Source organism: Pseudochaenichthys georgianus, chromosome 18, assembly GCF_902827115.2.
Source record: "Pseudochaenichthys georgianus chromosome 18, fPseGeo1.2, whole genome shotgun sequence".
Lineage (NCBI taxonomy): Eukaryota > Metazoa > Chordata > Actinopteri > Perciformes > Channichthyidae > Pseudochaenichthys > Pseudochaenichthys georgianus.
In genome coordinates this window covers 15,758,791-15,774,099 of record NC_047520.1, presented here as the reverse complement: position 1 = coordinate 15,774,099, position 15,309 = coordinate 15,758,791, and the positions used below count along the sequence as shown (strand labels likewise).

The window sequence follows — 15,309 nt, the reverse complement described above, 5'->3', positions numbered from 1 at the left end:
ATTGCGGCCTTAAACCTTCCAATGTATTTGAATATGTCAATTAATTAGTGTGTACCGACCATTCATTAAAAACTCCCCTTCACCCTGGACCCTTCTTCTCCATGCAGAGTGTGTTGAACCATGTTTGCATTTCAATGCACATCCCAGCTGCAGGATCTCATTATTCCTGACTGGACATGAACCTGCACAGCAACACTTCTCATGCTCAAAGCCACATTTCAACAAACATGTCCAGCTGTGAATTAAGAAACAGGTCATCAAAAGTGTTCTTTCCGCCCTCAGCTATCTGTGGAGGTTGTGGCAGCGTACAGTAGGTGTGAACTTAATGTAGGCACATTCCGTCTTCTCCACCGGTTCTCTGACTGAGCCCGAGGTCAGCGCCGCTCCTGAGAGTTCACTGGCCATTAACTCTCACTTTATGAACATGTTAATGTTCAATCAAATAGTGCTTCGAGGCATCATGCCACAGAGGATTACTGATAGAAATTGCATGTCGTCTACATGTTGACTGTATTTCCATTTTACAGGTGCTGTGTGTGTTGGATAATCTGCCGCCGAGCCTCAGGCCAAACCTGTTCTTTCCTCTCTCTGGTTTCCATTTGCTACCTACACATTCTCTTTTGAAATGTGTTGCAATTTGTATTATTACTCATCCTCTACTACTTTCCCAGCCATTCAGGGTTGCCTATTTTAAAGTAATTAACAGGGTGATGTTTTAATTCCTCGCCTTCATCATCTCTACAGATGAAAACATGGGTGCATGAGTCTTTGTTGTTGTTTTTGAGCAGACATTCTCCACCCTAGAGCGACTCTACAATGAAGTGAGCTGCAGTTGTCCTCAGATGCTATGACAGATAGCCTATCTCTACTGAAGATACATACCTAATCAGATTTCCACACCAGCACGGTCATTGTCTGTTTCACACCCTTACTCTGCTCATTAAATGAATATGCACACAGACACCCAGAGCAGATAGAGGGGGGGGGGGGCTGAGAGGGAGTGTGTGTGATTGTTTTTCACAGCTAAACTTGATGTGCTACTGTGCAGACAAGATGACAGATTGAAGAAAAAAGACGACAGAGGGGGCGTTAAGAAATAAAGAAGAAGGAAGGAATGATACAGCGCGCATGAGAACTAGTATGATAAAGAAAGATTTGGGGAAAGAAAAAGAGGGACAGATAAAGGGAACAAAGAAAGAATTGAGTGGATCAGCAAAAGAGGAAACAAAAGTCTTCTGCTCTGAATGAAAACCCACTGAATCAGCTGTGAAAAAGGACATTTTAATACTTGTAATGATATTTCTGCATCTCATATCCATATCTACTAGTTTTTGGGGATAATTCTGGAAATTGTGCCTTCACAGAATAACCTGTCCTTGAATATTTATTTCACTGCTAACTAAGTGAGAAATAAAAAAAACTGAATGGTGATGAAAAGCTTCCGAGTCCCATTCAAATGGAAACTTTCCATTCCAACTTCCTCCCCTTTCTGCAGTCTCTCCAGCACCATCTTTCTTCTCTCCATCCTCCCTCTCTGCCTCCCACCCCCTCCTCCCCCCCTTGCTTCGTCACAGCAGATTTTGGGCCGTTTAATCCTGATTATGGCTTCAAAGTCCCAGTTGACAACTTGCTGTGTTGGAGATAGTATGAGCGAGAGGCCCGATTCTGGCTATAAGCACATCTGTCTTGTGTCTGTCGGTTTTTGGCTGCGAGACATTGTGCTTGTGTTGACATGACGTATTAGCGAGAGTGCGTGTTTGCGACATGATAGCACATTCTTAAGCTGGAGTGGCAGTTTCAGTCGCTAAATCGTGTTCGGTGAATGTGTGAGATTGTTTACCCCACAACAGCTGTTTTATGGGTGATTGCTTGGGCATTGTGGGTAAGTGTTGCAGTGAATAGCTTATTGCTAAGTGGCTGTGTATTGCCGGGCTCCATGCTCTCTGTCATCTTAACAACTTCGCCTTCTTCACAAATTATCTCCTCTGGACTCTTTTTGTCCTCTTTTCACCTGACAAAACCTCTTTGCCTGAAGTTGTGAAACTCACTGTTGAATGTTGTAAAATAGACAGCTCAAATTGTAAACAGTAAATAAATGGAGTAAACAGTAAATGGAGTGCATTTATAAAGGCTGGCAGAACACAACACTTTGAAGACTTGTTGAAAAGTGGGGTTTGTTTCAACATTTATAGGCTACAAGTGCTCCAATCAATTGTGCACCATGGCATCAAGCATCTCCTGAAAAACCCACCTCTATGATGTCAGTCAAATTCAAAGATATGTCCGAAAAATGTACAGTATACAGTATACAGTATACAGTATGTGTCCATTAAAAGAGTGAGGAAATTCAATTTAAAAGGGGGTGTACCACTAATTACAAGCACCGATATAGTTTAAATTGACTAATACGTCATCAATCTGATCATTTGTGACATTAATACTTGTCTTGTGTATTGGATTACTTTGTCAGGTAATCATTTCATTGTGTCCATCATGCACAAGGCATAGAAAATTAACATGACACTCTTCAACGCACACAAAAGACCTAATCTGCCTGTTCCTAAGTGATTACAGCACCTTTTTTTTTTAGGGAGAGGAAGCTGCTTATTAAAATTGATGAAGAGTTTTGTACTACATTGCAATATATTCAGTGTGGAGCAGTCGTGCAGTACATAGAGTCAGTGAAGTATGAAGAACTGAGATTTCTCAGTATGCATCTGACATTTCAATGGATTTACTTTGTTAGTCTCGTTTTACTGTAGACTTTTTAAGGAGTCTTCCTCTCTGCACACATGTCACTTTGATTTCACATCATTGTCAACTGTTTTTAACTACTACTTTCTCAAATCTTTGCTCGTCTCACTTTTCATTGATCTACACTAATCTTCTTCAATCCTCAGCCAAACATTACCTTTCCTTTCATTGGTACATCCCACTGTCAACCCCCAAAGACTTTACACTCCTATGTGTTCACTCTCACCAATTGGATTAGCATGCTCTGGATCTTTTATTAAATTTCCTAAAAACAAGGATTTTCCAGGGCTTGTTCACACACACACACACAACACCACACACACACACACACACCACACCACACACACACACACACACACACACACACACACACACACCACACACACACACACACACACACACCACACACACACACACACACACACACCACACACCACACACCACACACACAACACACACACAAACACACACACACACACACACACACACACACACACACACACACACCACACACACACACAGAGAGAGACAATTACAAGACTGTTTGTGTGATTAAGTACCGTGCAAGTGGCTGTTAGAGGTGTGAAATTAAGGAGAGATAGACTGATAACCCGAGGCCCCCTGAGACACATATTAGTGTGTGTGTGTGTGTGTCGTCAGAGTGTGTCTAAACCCTGTATCCCTCCCACTGATGGAGATGGGATGGATTTCCTGCCTCTCTCCTCCTCTTTGTAAATGCTGAGTGAATGATCCTGGATCAGTGTGTCTAAGTTGCAACATGATGCAAAGGTTATAGGAGGATAACTCTGGATCAGGGCGAGGAAGGACTCATCCTGTTACTACTGCAGGTTAACACTGATGTCGCTGTAAATAGACTGATTGGACTACTTTATGTATGTTTTATTAGTGTTGACAGAGTCACATGTATAGCAATAAACTGGTCATGACGACGAGGTCTTCTTAGCCTTAACTGGCGTGGTTATTTCATATGTGCATTGCACCACTTGACCTGCTCTCCATGAGAGCTAGAGAGAGAGAGAGAAGGGGAGGGAACAATCCCTTATACCTGATACCTGACATCAGCTACAATAGCTGCGCCTCCTTACGCCTATAGCGCCCTCTTACTGTGGAACAGTTATAGTGCAGTTACATGCAGACATTAATACTTACACTTAACAATTAGTATTGTTATTACTTTTATAGCCCAGTTTGCAATAATGTGTGATGTGCAATAACACAAACTCTTCAGAAGTTGTGCATTTTTAAGGCATTTTTAAGGCTTTTAGCCTTAAAAATACGTTAGTAGTGCGTTGGCCTGTTGCTATACTCAAACTAATTGCTTGATATCACTATGAACAATTGACTTCATTCACACGCCATCGTCTTGCTTCTCTTATGTTTATTTGAAGAAACGTAGAGAAAAAAACAAAAAACAGATGTATGAAGTCCTAACTCATCATTTGTATTGTTTAGTTGTGATCTAATTTAAATGCACTAGTATTCAGCGCTTGTATTAGACAATAATGTGTTGATTTGACTATCACAAGTTATCAATACAATATTCAACAGAAATCAGGAGAAAAAAAATAACCCGTGTGAGTGAATGGTAACCGGAGGGATGTGAGAACAGAGAGATCCACGAGAGAACTAAAAAGACAAGTTAACCCGTGAAGGGAGACAGAGCTCAGAAACAGAGTTGGGGAGTTGTTTACTTGGCCGATAGAAACAGAAATGAAAAAAGAGTTAGACATGACAGTACAGACCCTGGGAAATGGAGAGCTTGGCCGGACAGACGTGTTCACAAATCTACCCTGACACAGGTTAACAAACTCACAGGCACTCTGGAGGCAGGTATCCAGGAAGTGGGGATGGATCACTGATGCCTTTATATCACAAACACAGCTGAGTCAATACGGCACTATCTTAACTGGCACAGAACGAGGAGAAAGTGAATCTGCTGACTGTCAATGTGTTTAAGAGATATGAGAGTTGATTTATGTCGGTCATTATTCCCCATACTGAACGATTAGCTTTACTGATAACTTTGGTAAAAGAGTGTGAAAATATCATCTGGAGCGGCAAAGCAGTACAGGCTTTGTGCACAAAGGTAGAGGATATTCATTTTTTGGATTATTTTCTACTCAGCAGGAATCTATTGCACCAAGCCAAACACCATTTGATTAAAGACCATCAAAATTAAAATATCTCTAATAAAAAGCAGCCACTTTGAACTCGTCCAAAACATGCCTTAATAATGATGTCCGACAGAGATGCTTAGAACTACAGATTTTACTCTTTGAGTGAAACGAAGAGAGCAACGAGCAGGACAGTGTGTGGTGATCTTATGCTGGAAACTAGCCTGTGATCTGACAAGCTATCACCAAGCGAAACATTACAGCTTCTTCAAAGAGCCCCTCGTGATAGGAATCATCGCTCTCACCAACTGATGGGTCCAACAACCCCAGGTCACATCAAACTCTCACACATGAGGTGTAAAGATAAACAGCGATGAAACCACACCGCCGAAAGCACAGCCCCTGGTGTTGCAAAAATAACTTCTAAAGCAACAAACTGTGAAGAGTCTATCATACACACACCCCCCCCCCACACACACACACACAAATATCAAGGGGAAACATCTGGCCAATGTTTTGAAACAATGGTCAAATAGCTAGCAGCAGCAAATCCACAGTTTGCAAACAAAGTGTATAGAAATCTGAGAAAATTAACGTAATCCTTACTCAAATTATTACCACTCAGTCAAATCTTCCTCAAGAACTTCTGGTTTTAAAAGGGGTCTGCTGTTTATTTAAGTTAATTTAAATGCAAGCTATTTTTATTAAACACACATAGCACAAGTTATGGATGTGCCATGCTAACCAAGCTAGCTAGATAGCGATAGCATGTAGCTTTGGAGTTAACACGCCAACAGCAACTCTTCTCATTTCTACTACCCTCTCATCCAAATATGGTAGCATATGGCCAATATGCCAAATTCAAGACTTCAAATAGAATTCAACAAACTAATGAGTGTTGGCTACTTGTACTTCTTTTCTACAGTTTCAATCCAAAAATCTCAGTTTGTGGAAGACTACCAAACTTTACACAATATTTAGTGCCGTGAGGAGAAGCGGCACTGTAGGAACTTCTATGTGTCTTTCTCTACCTTTGCAGTAGAAAATATCTCTCCGTCACCCAAATACAGAGGTAAAACAAATCAACAGAAACCATCTGATGTTCTGCAGCAGGGGCTTATTTGTCTGCTTTCTGAACTCATCAGCCACATCCTCTGTGATGAGAAAACTGCTCAGGACAGATGCTCCATGTTTGCAATAACATGAAGCAGATGTATTGTGTGTGTATTAAGAGAGGAAACAAACGTCCTCCTTTGCACAATTACAAATGTTAGGGGATAACAAAACATATTTTTAAATAATGACTCCTGGATTTTAGAATAAGGTAGACTTAAGCAGCCGTCCAACTGTCCATTGTTAGTTGAAAAGACATCTGCTGCTGGCCTATTTAATCAGATATCTAATTAATTCATATAACCATGAGTAGCCTCAGGATGATTTTTTGATGGTTCCAGAAGACTCATTTTACACTTTTGCTCTTGTATTTTTGAAATAATAGGCAGACAATAAATGATTATACACCACACTTCACTCTTTAAATGTCAAATATGACTCTTAGTGCAGTCGCATAGACTTTACTTTAGCATTCACTTTTTCTAGTTACAGCTTCTTAGGGGTCAATTAAGGTGGGCAGATACAAATGAAGCGCACTGTATTTCGATTGTGTTGTATTTGTGGTTTTGAGGACACATTTCAGTGAACTTCAGATGACCATGATTAGTTTTTAGTCATTTTAATATTTAAACTGTCTCCTAAACTGAACCTGCATGTGCATTCTGCCACAAACCCAACAGCTACATGTGCATGGCCTTCTCTGGGCCGCACCACCTTTCTTGTTGTTTTATGTTACACACTCCTCATCTTAATTGCCCTTTTACAGTTTTCCCCCGTTCCTTGATCCATCTATTCTCACCCTCCAGCCAAATGTCCCGTCCATCACTCCCCTTCTCTCTGTTTGCGGCTGGTTGTGTGACATTTCACTGCAAAACAGACACGGCTCCTCAAATGTGCGCACACAAACAAACAAACAAATACGCACGCATGCAGAAGCCGGGGATATAGAGAGCTTTCTGAAAGGCCAAACACTAATTCCACACAACACAGGACGAGCAGCATGACATCTTGCTGCAAGCAAGTAACTTGTGGATTTCCCTGGAACTGAAAGGTTACACTATACTTAACATTCGGAGGATCAATGGTGACTATAGGTGCCACCAAACTCAAAGAATTAACTGAGAAGCATTGCATTCAGAATTCATGTCGCCAATGTTCTTTTACTAGGAGACAGACAAAGCCCTTCAGAGTTTGGAGGATGTCAGCCCTCTGTGTCATATCTCTGTGAGCAGACCAAAGCTTACAGTAATAGCCTTAGATTTGTAGCCAACAATGATGCTGTTGCTATGGTGGAATGTCACCAGTGAGTTATCTCCAAGGCCACCGCTCACTAATACCACAATTTCTTGCTGTAGACATTTTCATTGGTCACTTCCGTATATATGGGCGTATTCGAGTGGTTGACACAAAAAATGCACTGAGTCCTTAAGACTATATTTAACGTGTATGCCGAACGTTTAAGTCCCGCCTGAAGACCCAACTCTTTTACCTCGCTTTCGAGTCAGTTATAAAGCTATGTTTTATCGATTGTTATGCCTTTTATCTATTCTTATGTATGCCTTTTTATCTATTCTTATGTGTGCCTTTTATCTATTATTGTAATATTATATTTTATTATAATGTTATGTCTGCTGTGAAACACTTCGGTGAAACCCTCTGTTTTTAATATGTGCTATATAAATAAAGTGGATTGGATATCTATATATCAGATTGAAAATTAATTAGCCCCTAGGATAGATAACAGTGTAGGACTTTTGGAGTGACCCACTGAATGACGTAGGGTGCTTACGTCAAACTGACATCACATCTGAAAACCCTACACTTCAGCTAAATGTATTTTTAGAGCAACCAAAAACGAAATATCCCTTGTAGTGGAACATGCTCATTATTTATGGTACTGGTACATAATCCAGGTTCTCAGGAACAAACGTCTGTGTGATTTTCACAGAAGAAAGCTCATGTATGACAGCTTTTCAATCTTATGAGTAAGTTAAACAACCTGGTGTCACAAGTTGAGGTGTCGTGTTTCTTTTCTAGCTGGTAATAAATGAATTCATAGAATATTTTAAAAGTGGAAAAAACAATGAGGTTTGATGTGAAGAAAGTGTATCCACCATAGCCGTGGTGATTTTCATATTGTGAAAGAAAGTGGCTTATCTATTCCTTGCCAGGACAAGACATCAGGATATATATGTACACTTCAGTAACTTAAAGACATCAGTACTTGAATATTTTAACTTCTCCATAATAAACCCAGGCTCCACTCTAAACAACTGGCAGATTTGTTGGTGGCAGAATAACACACAAAGCAGTTGGGTTTCTCTCGAATCTCAAGTCTTTTAAAAGAGCTGTCATGATCTCAGTCCGCCAACAGCAGTATTCAGGGAAACATGTTTAATATTCAACAGCTTGTAACAGCCATCCTCTATTCTTTGCATCTCTGTTGGTTCACTGGTGCAGAATGGAAAATACTTTTTTGCAAATTAAATCTAAATCGTATTCACCATGGTAGCTCAGAACTCGTCAAAAAAAATCATGTTTTTAGACTGAGAAACAGCTTTTGTCTCTCCAGAAAAGGATTCAAACGTTGAGCCACTGGAGGAAAGGTACCTTAGGTTGACTTAGGACAAAGCACAGTGTCCACACACTCATCAGGTCTTGGCTACCTCACTCTTGTCAGAAAGTTAATCTATTAAATCACCGCTGATAGTTTGCAAAGTTCACTCCAAGTTGAACCACAAATTAAAGTCGAGAACACCAATGTCACTTGCAATTTCACCTCATCATGACTAATTCTAAATAGACTGAGGGACAAATATGAACTAAGCTGATAAGACTTTTCAGGTTCCCTTTATTCAAACAGACCTCATTTTATCCAACTACAGTACAGGTAGGTAACCAGCAACAGGACACAATATAAACCATTAATTAAACCAAGGATATGTACGTATATCCTTCATGCAAGAGGATCCTTATTGTTTCACCTACTGATTAGAGTCTGGTCAAAGCAGAACATACATTATCTGTTACTGATCCATCTAATCATTTTACAAATCCCACTGCTGACATTCATCCTCTGTTCATGATACTCTTGTTGCAAAACAGTGCGATTTATAAGAATGCTTCCCCACGCAACTCTCATGTCTTCCAAGACCTGTCACCTTGATATTTCACTCACTTGCATCTACTCGAAATTGGAGAATAGTTGTATCATGGGCTGGTTAATCCAGTCAAAATCTCTCCAGTTTTAATCATAGCTACAGCACTTTTCACATTAAGCTGCGAGGCATAAAAGTCACATGTTGTGAGGAAAGCTCCATGTGTTACCTGACAATCAATGAGATAGCAAATTGTTTATTCCTAATGCGGGGTGAAAATTTAAAACGATAAGTGCAAATGACTTGTAATGGATTGGACGGAATCTGAATGATAACCGCAGGAGAACCACAAACCGTCCATTATGTGCTTCTTTTTTATCTAACTCAATTATTAACTGGGTTACTTTAGTAGGCAAACAGAGAATAATGAGCATGGCTGATTAAACATCGTGTTCACAAACATTATCAGGTTATTGAATGTTTTAAAACTAATTAGTGGTATAAATCAAGACTTTTTCAAGGCCATTCAAAAAGGTGTGAGAGGTGTTCATGTGGTTCGTGATATAACTAGCTTGTACATAAACAGCAAATTGCAGATCATTATTGTAATCACCGCCGCTACTCAGTCTGTTAACATGGTTTCTGCTGACGTCACTGAGTCTGCTAACAAGCGTTTGCACTTGCTGATTAACTAGAGTGCTGTCTTTATGCAGGGATGTTTTCAGCACAGACACAACTTTAGTTTTTAGTCTGAAAAACCCAGAAATAAAGAATAAACTGAGCATGTCAAGAGATGAAAGGAGTATCCGAGAAGGCTGGAGTACCACTTCGCAGTGACGTGTTGTTCTCTGCAGCTGCGGCACTACCAAGAAACCTTATAAAGATGTCCTTCTCACTCTTTTTTTTTTTTTTTATAAACTTTGTTTATTGATTTTCGTACACAAATTAAAACAGAGATGACAGAGCAGTTGTGATTGACAGTGTCACATTACAGTTGTGCAGATCACATACATATGAAACATTACAACAAGACAGACAAAAACAACAAACAAAACAAACAGTCGGCTTGGTCACACAACAAAGCACAACCTCATTCTCTTAATGATGATAATAGTACAAATACATTTAAAATGCTTCACATATACATATATATCCACATACATATAAATAATAATAAAAATAAAATAAAAAGATATATCCACATACATATTCGGGTTTTTATTCCGGAATATCCGGGAAGGTCATCCTCCCTGCATAGGCAAAGAAAGGCCCCCAGACACTCCGGAACTTCCCGGCGGAGCCTCTCAATGTGTAACGGATTTTTTCAAGCTGCAAATTATTAAAAATGTCCCTTATCCACATAGTGTGGGAAGGTGGTGTTGGTGATTTCCATCTTGTTAGAATAAGACGTCTTGCTAGTAATGTTGCAAAGGCTATAAGGTCTGCTTTGAGCCTAGGCAAAGGCAGGTTTGGGATGCCAAATACTGCAGTAATGGCATTAGGCTCTATAAGCGTCCCAGTTACCTCTGACAAAGTACTGAAAATTGAAGTCCAGTAGTTGTGCAGAGACGTACATGACCAAAACATATGCACATGGCTTGCAGGTGTTTGGTGACATTTTCACAAGAAGGATCTATATTGTCAAACACTTTGACAGCCTGACTTTAGTCCAATGGGTGCGGGTTGAACACTTTACACTGAATCAAACCATGTCTTGCGCAGACGGATGAAGTATGCACACGCTTAAGAATATTGCCCCAAAGGTCCTCTGAGATCTCCTGCCCCAAATCCTCCTCCCAAACAGCTTTCAGAGAGTTTAGAGAGGTTGAAGATAGGGTTTGGATTTGATTGTAAATACACGAGATAATTCCTTTCATCACAGGGGCCTGAGTGAGAAAAGCATCTAGAGGCGTGTCATTGGGCAGGTTAGGAAACTGAGCATATCTATTGCGAGCAAAACTCCGAATTTGCAGGTATCTAAAAAAATGATGTTTAGGAAGAGAGAACAATTCTGAGAGCTGTTGAAAAGATGCAAAAGTGTTCTCAATATATAAATCTTTAAATGTTTTAATACCAAGGTTTGACCATATCGAAAATGCACCAATCTGATATGGAGGGGGGGAAAACATGATTTGCAGCTAGTGGAGCCGAGGTAGAAAAAAGCTTGCAGACCAAAGTGACGTTTTTAAACTGATTCCAAATCCTTAAGGAGGTTTTTAACAACTATATTTTTAGCATAGAGGGAAACCGGGTGTTGATGGGGGGAGTGTACAAGTGATGTCAGTGACACAGGCTTAGAGGAAAAAGACTCCATAGCCAGCCGGGCGAGGATGAAGTGTATTGGACCTAAGCCAATACTGTAAGATTCTTAGGTTGGAAGCCCAATAGTAAAATCTAAAGTTTGGCAAGGCCATTCCTCCAAGAAGCTTTGGCCTTTGTAGAGAGTCCTTTACGAAGTCTAGGTTTCTTTTTGTTCCAAATAAACTCCAAAATTGAGCTATCAATTTTCTGAAAAAACGCTTGAGGAAGAAAAATAGGTATACACTGAAACAGATAGGCAAATTTAGGGAGAGTATTCATTTTTACTGAGTTGATCCTCGCGGCCAAATTTAAAGGGAGCAGTGACCAGCGTTCAAAGTCTTGTTGCATACGTTCTAAACAGGGTGTAAAATTGGCCTTAAAGAGACTTTTAAATGTGCTAGTAACTTGTATTCCAAGATATGTAAAGCTTTGCAGAGATACTTTAAATGGGAAGTTATGTAAAGGACATTTACGTGCGGTTGAGTTTAGAGGAAATAATTCACTTTTACCAAGATTAAGTTTATATCCTGATATGAAACCAAATGAGTCCAGCGTGGCAAGTGTAGCAGGGATTGAAACAGACAAGTTCGAGAGGTACATAAGAAGGTCGTCCGCATAAAGAGAGACTCTCTGTTCTGCGCCATTTCTGGTTATCCCAGTAATAAGGGGGTTAGAGCGAAGCGCAATGGCGAGGGGCTCAATCGCGAGGGCGAAAAGCAAAGGACTCAAAGGGCAACCCTGTCTGGTGGACCTATGAAGAGGGAAATATTCCGATTGATTGTTATTAGTTCTAACAGAGGCCTGAGGCGAGGAGTAAAGCAGTTTAATCCAGGTCGTAAACTTTTTCCCAAAGCCAAATTTGTCTAAGGAGTAGAAGAGATAGCCCCACTCCACACGGTCAAAAGCCTTCTCTGCGTCCAGGGATATTAATGCTTCTGGAGCACTAGAAGAAGATGGGTTATAAATTGTATTAAACAACCGTCTTAAATTAAAAAAAGAGTGTCTATTTTTAATGAAACCTGTTTGATCAGGGGAGATAACAGAGGGAAGTGTCGACTCAAGGCGTAAAGCTAAGAGTTTAGACAGTAGTTTGAAGTCTACATTCAGCAAGCTTATAGGACGAAACGAGGCACAGGACAAAGGGTCCTTATTCTTTTTCAAAATAAGGGAAATCGAGGCCTGAGTGAGAGTCTGGGGTAATTTAAGAGATTCAAATGAGTCATTAAACATGTCAATTAAAATAGGAGCCAATTTATGTAAAAATGCCTTATAGAATTCAGCAGTGTAGCCGTCTGGTCCTGGACACTTGCCGCATTGCATGGACTTGGCTGCAGTAGCCAGTTCCTCAATAGTAATATTTCTTTCCAAATCGTCAACACAGTCAGGGTGAACGGTGGGTATATGGAGTGAGTTAAAGAAACTATCCAAGTGTGAAGAGTCGGATGTGTTTTCAGAAGTATACAACGATACGTAAAAATCTTTAAACTCATCATTGATTTTCTTAGGATCAATCGTCGAGCCTGAAGAGGTCCTAATCTGGGGAATTTGGTGAGACGACAATGTCTGTCGCAATTGATAGGCTAGCAATCTACTAGCCTTATCCCCATGTTCATAATAAGTATGTCTAGATTTCAGTAACATTTCTGTTGTGTGATCCGTAGCTAAGACCTCAAACTCAGTTTGTAAAGAGAGGCGCTCCTTGTATAAATCTGGAGAAGGAGAAGCAGAATAAATTGCGTCCAGCTGTGCAATACGTTTCGTTAAATTATTAAGTCTTTCCCTCCTCACTTTCCTCTCATAGCCGCTGTAAGAAATTATTTCACCTCTGATGTATGCCTTTAAGGTCTCCCACAACAGTGACGCGGACACATCAGGAGTTTTGTTTATACTAAGAAAGAGATCTATTTGTCCGGAAACAAATTCCACAAAGTCTTCATTTGAAAGCAAACGATTATTGAAACGCCATGGAGCACGGTTTTTATCAGACCCTGTGAAATGTATCCTCATAGTGACTGGGGCATGGTCAGATATGACTATCGCATTATGGGAAATTGATTTAACAGAAGGAAGAATTCTATTGTCTACGAGGAAATAATCTATACGAGTAAAAGTGTGGTGGACATTTGAGAAAAATGAATATTCCTTTCCAGAGGGATTAAAAAAACGTCAGGGGTCAGAAATGGCAAATTGTTTTTTAAAGGATTGAATTGCCTTGGCAGACCTAGACGGCTTACAATTTCGGGTCGATGATCGGTCCAGTTGAGGATCCAGCCAGCAGTTGAAATCCCCTCCCAAAATAAGGAAATGTGAGGATATATCTGGTAGAATGGAAAATAAATGTGTAAAAAACACATCATCATCCCAGTTTGGTCCATATACATTGACAAGAAGCACTGGAGTAGAATTAATTTTACCACTAACAATTAAGTACCTCCCGTTTTGGTCTGCCATCACATTTGAACACACAAAAGGAATTGACTTGTGCAATAAAATAGCTACTCCCCTAGATTTTCCCCGTGAAAGAAGAGTGGTAGGTATGGCCAATCCAACTGGCCTTTAATCTGCTCTGATCAGAGACCCTAAGATGAGTTTCTTGTAGAAAAATTATCTGTGCACCCAGGTGCTTGAGATGGTGCAAAACTTTGCTGCGCTTAACAGGATTGTTAAGGCCCCTACAGTTCCAGGTACAAAATTGAAGCCCCTCTCCATCTTGTTGTATTAATTTAGGTGAAACCATAGAAGCATCTTAAGAGGCAAAGAGTGAAGCATAATATAACATATTTAGCAGAATGAGGTATAACGAATAACAGCATTTCAACATGTACAATGTTGATAGACCAAGCCGACACGAAAAACACAAAAAAGAAACAACCAAAAAAAACAAAACACACAATATAGAACAACCCGTTGTGGTAAAAGAACCACGTTACTCCCTCCCACCTTGGCAGAAGTGCCTCCCCATGCGAGACACGCCGATCAAACCTTATAGGAATTGCTAAACGCTCCGTCGTAGCTACCATCCTAGGCTACTACTAACACAGCCTAAGCTACCCAAAGAGAAAGGTGACTGGGTAAAACAAGAGTAAACACGCACAAAATAAAACAGAACATTAGTACGTTCGTCACACGTTTAGACATGTTGTCAGTGACTAATTATCATGGAAAGCTACAATGACTTACTGGGAGATGCAGTCCAAGTTGTCATGAACAAAAAAAAAAAGAAGTGTGACAAGGAGCCGGCTCTGCTCCGTCACACAGCATTTGGAGTGACTGCTTTCTTGAGTTTTGTATTGACAAAGTCATTTGCAGCTGTAGGATCTTCAAACCGATGTGTGTCTCCGCTCGGCAGCGTGATTCGGAGCACCGCTGGGTAGAGAAGTCCAAACTTAATGCCCGGACATGAGTGCAGCTGACGCTTGACAGTTCCAAAAGCAGCTCGTTTTTTAGCGACGGTGGAGGTGTAGTCAGCAAAGATAGAAATCCTCTTACCCTGACAGAGGAGGGGAGACAGTTCCCCGGCCCGACGTAGGATCTCATTGCGAATGTGAAAGTAATGAACTCTTACGACGAATGGTCGGGGTGCATCTCCCTCTCTGGGCCTGTCCCGCAGTGTACGATGAGCTCGATCTAGCAGGGGCTTTTCATCCAGGCGAAGTATTTCCTGAAGTAGTTTGGCGATGAACTCAGTAGGACGAGGTCCCTCCAATCCCTCCGATATGCCCACCAGCCGAATATTATTCATTCTGGATCTCCCCTCCAGGTCCTCGCACCGATCATCAGCATGTTTAGCCTGAGCCGTTAGCCTGCTAACTGTAGCTTCCAGCTCCGTTATCCGGCCGCTATGGTCAGTAGCAGCTCGTTCAAGCTCAAGCACAGTTTGCCCGTGTTGCTCGACTTTAGCTTGTAAT

At 40.7% G+C, this 15,309-nt stretch overlaps 1 protein-coding gene across 3 annotated transcripts in view; it reads right to left on the bottom strand.

The window, feature by feature from the left end:
- Nucleotides 1-15,309, bottom strand: part of pcxb (pyruvate carboxylase b) — a 331,727-nt gene that overhangs the window by 155,688 nt on the left and 160,730 nt on the right. The gene's annotated exons all lie outside the window — the stretch shown is intronic.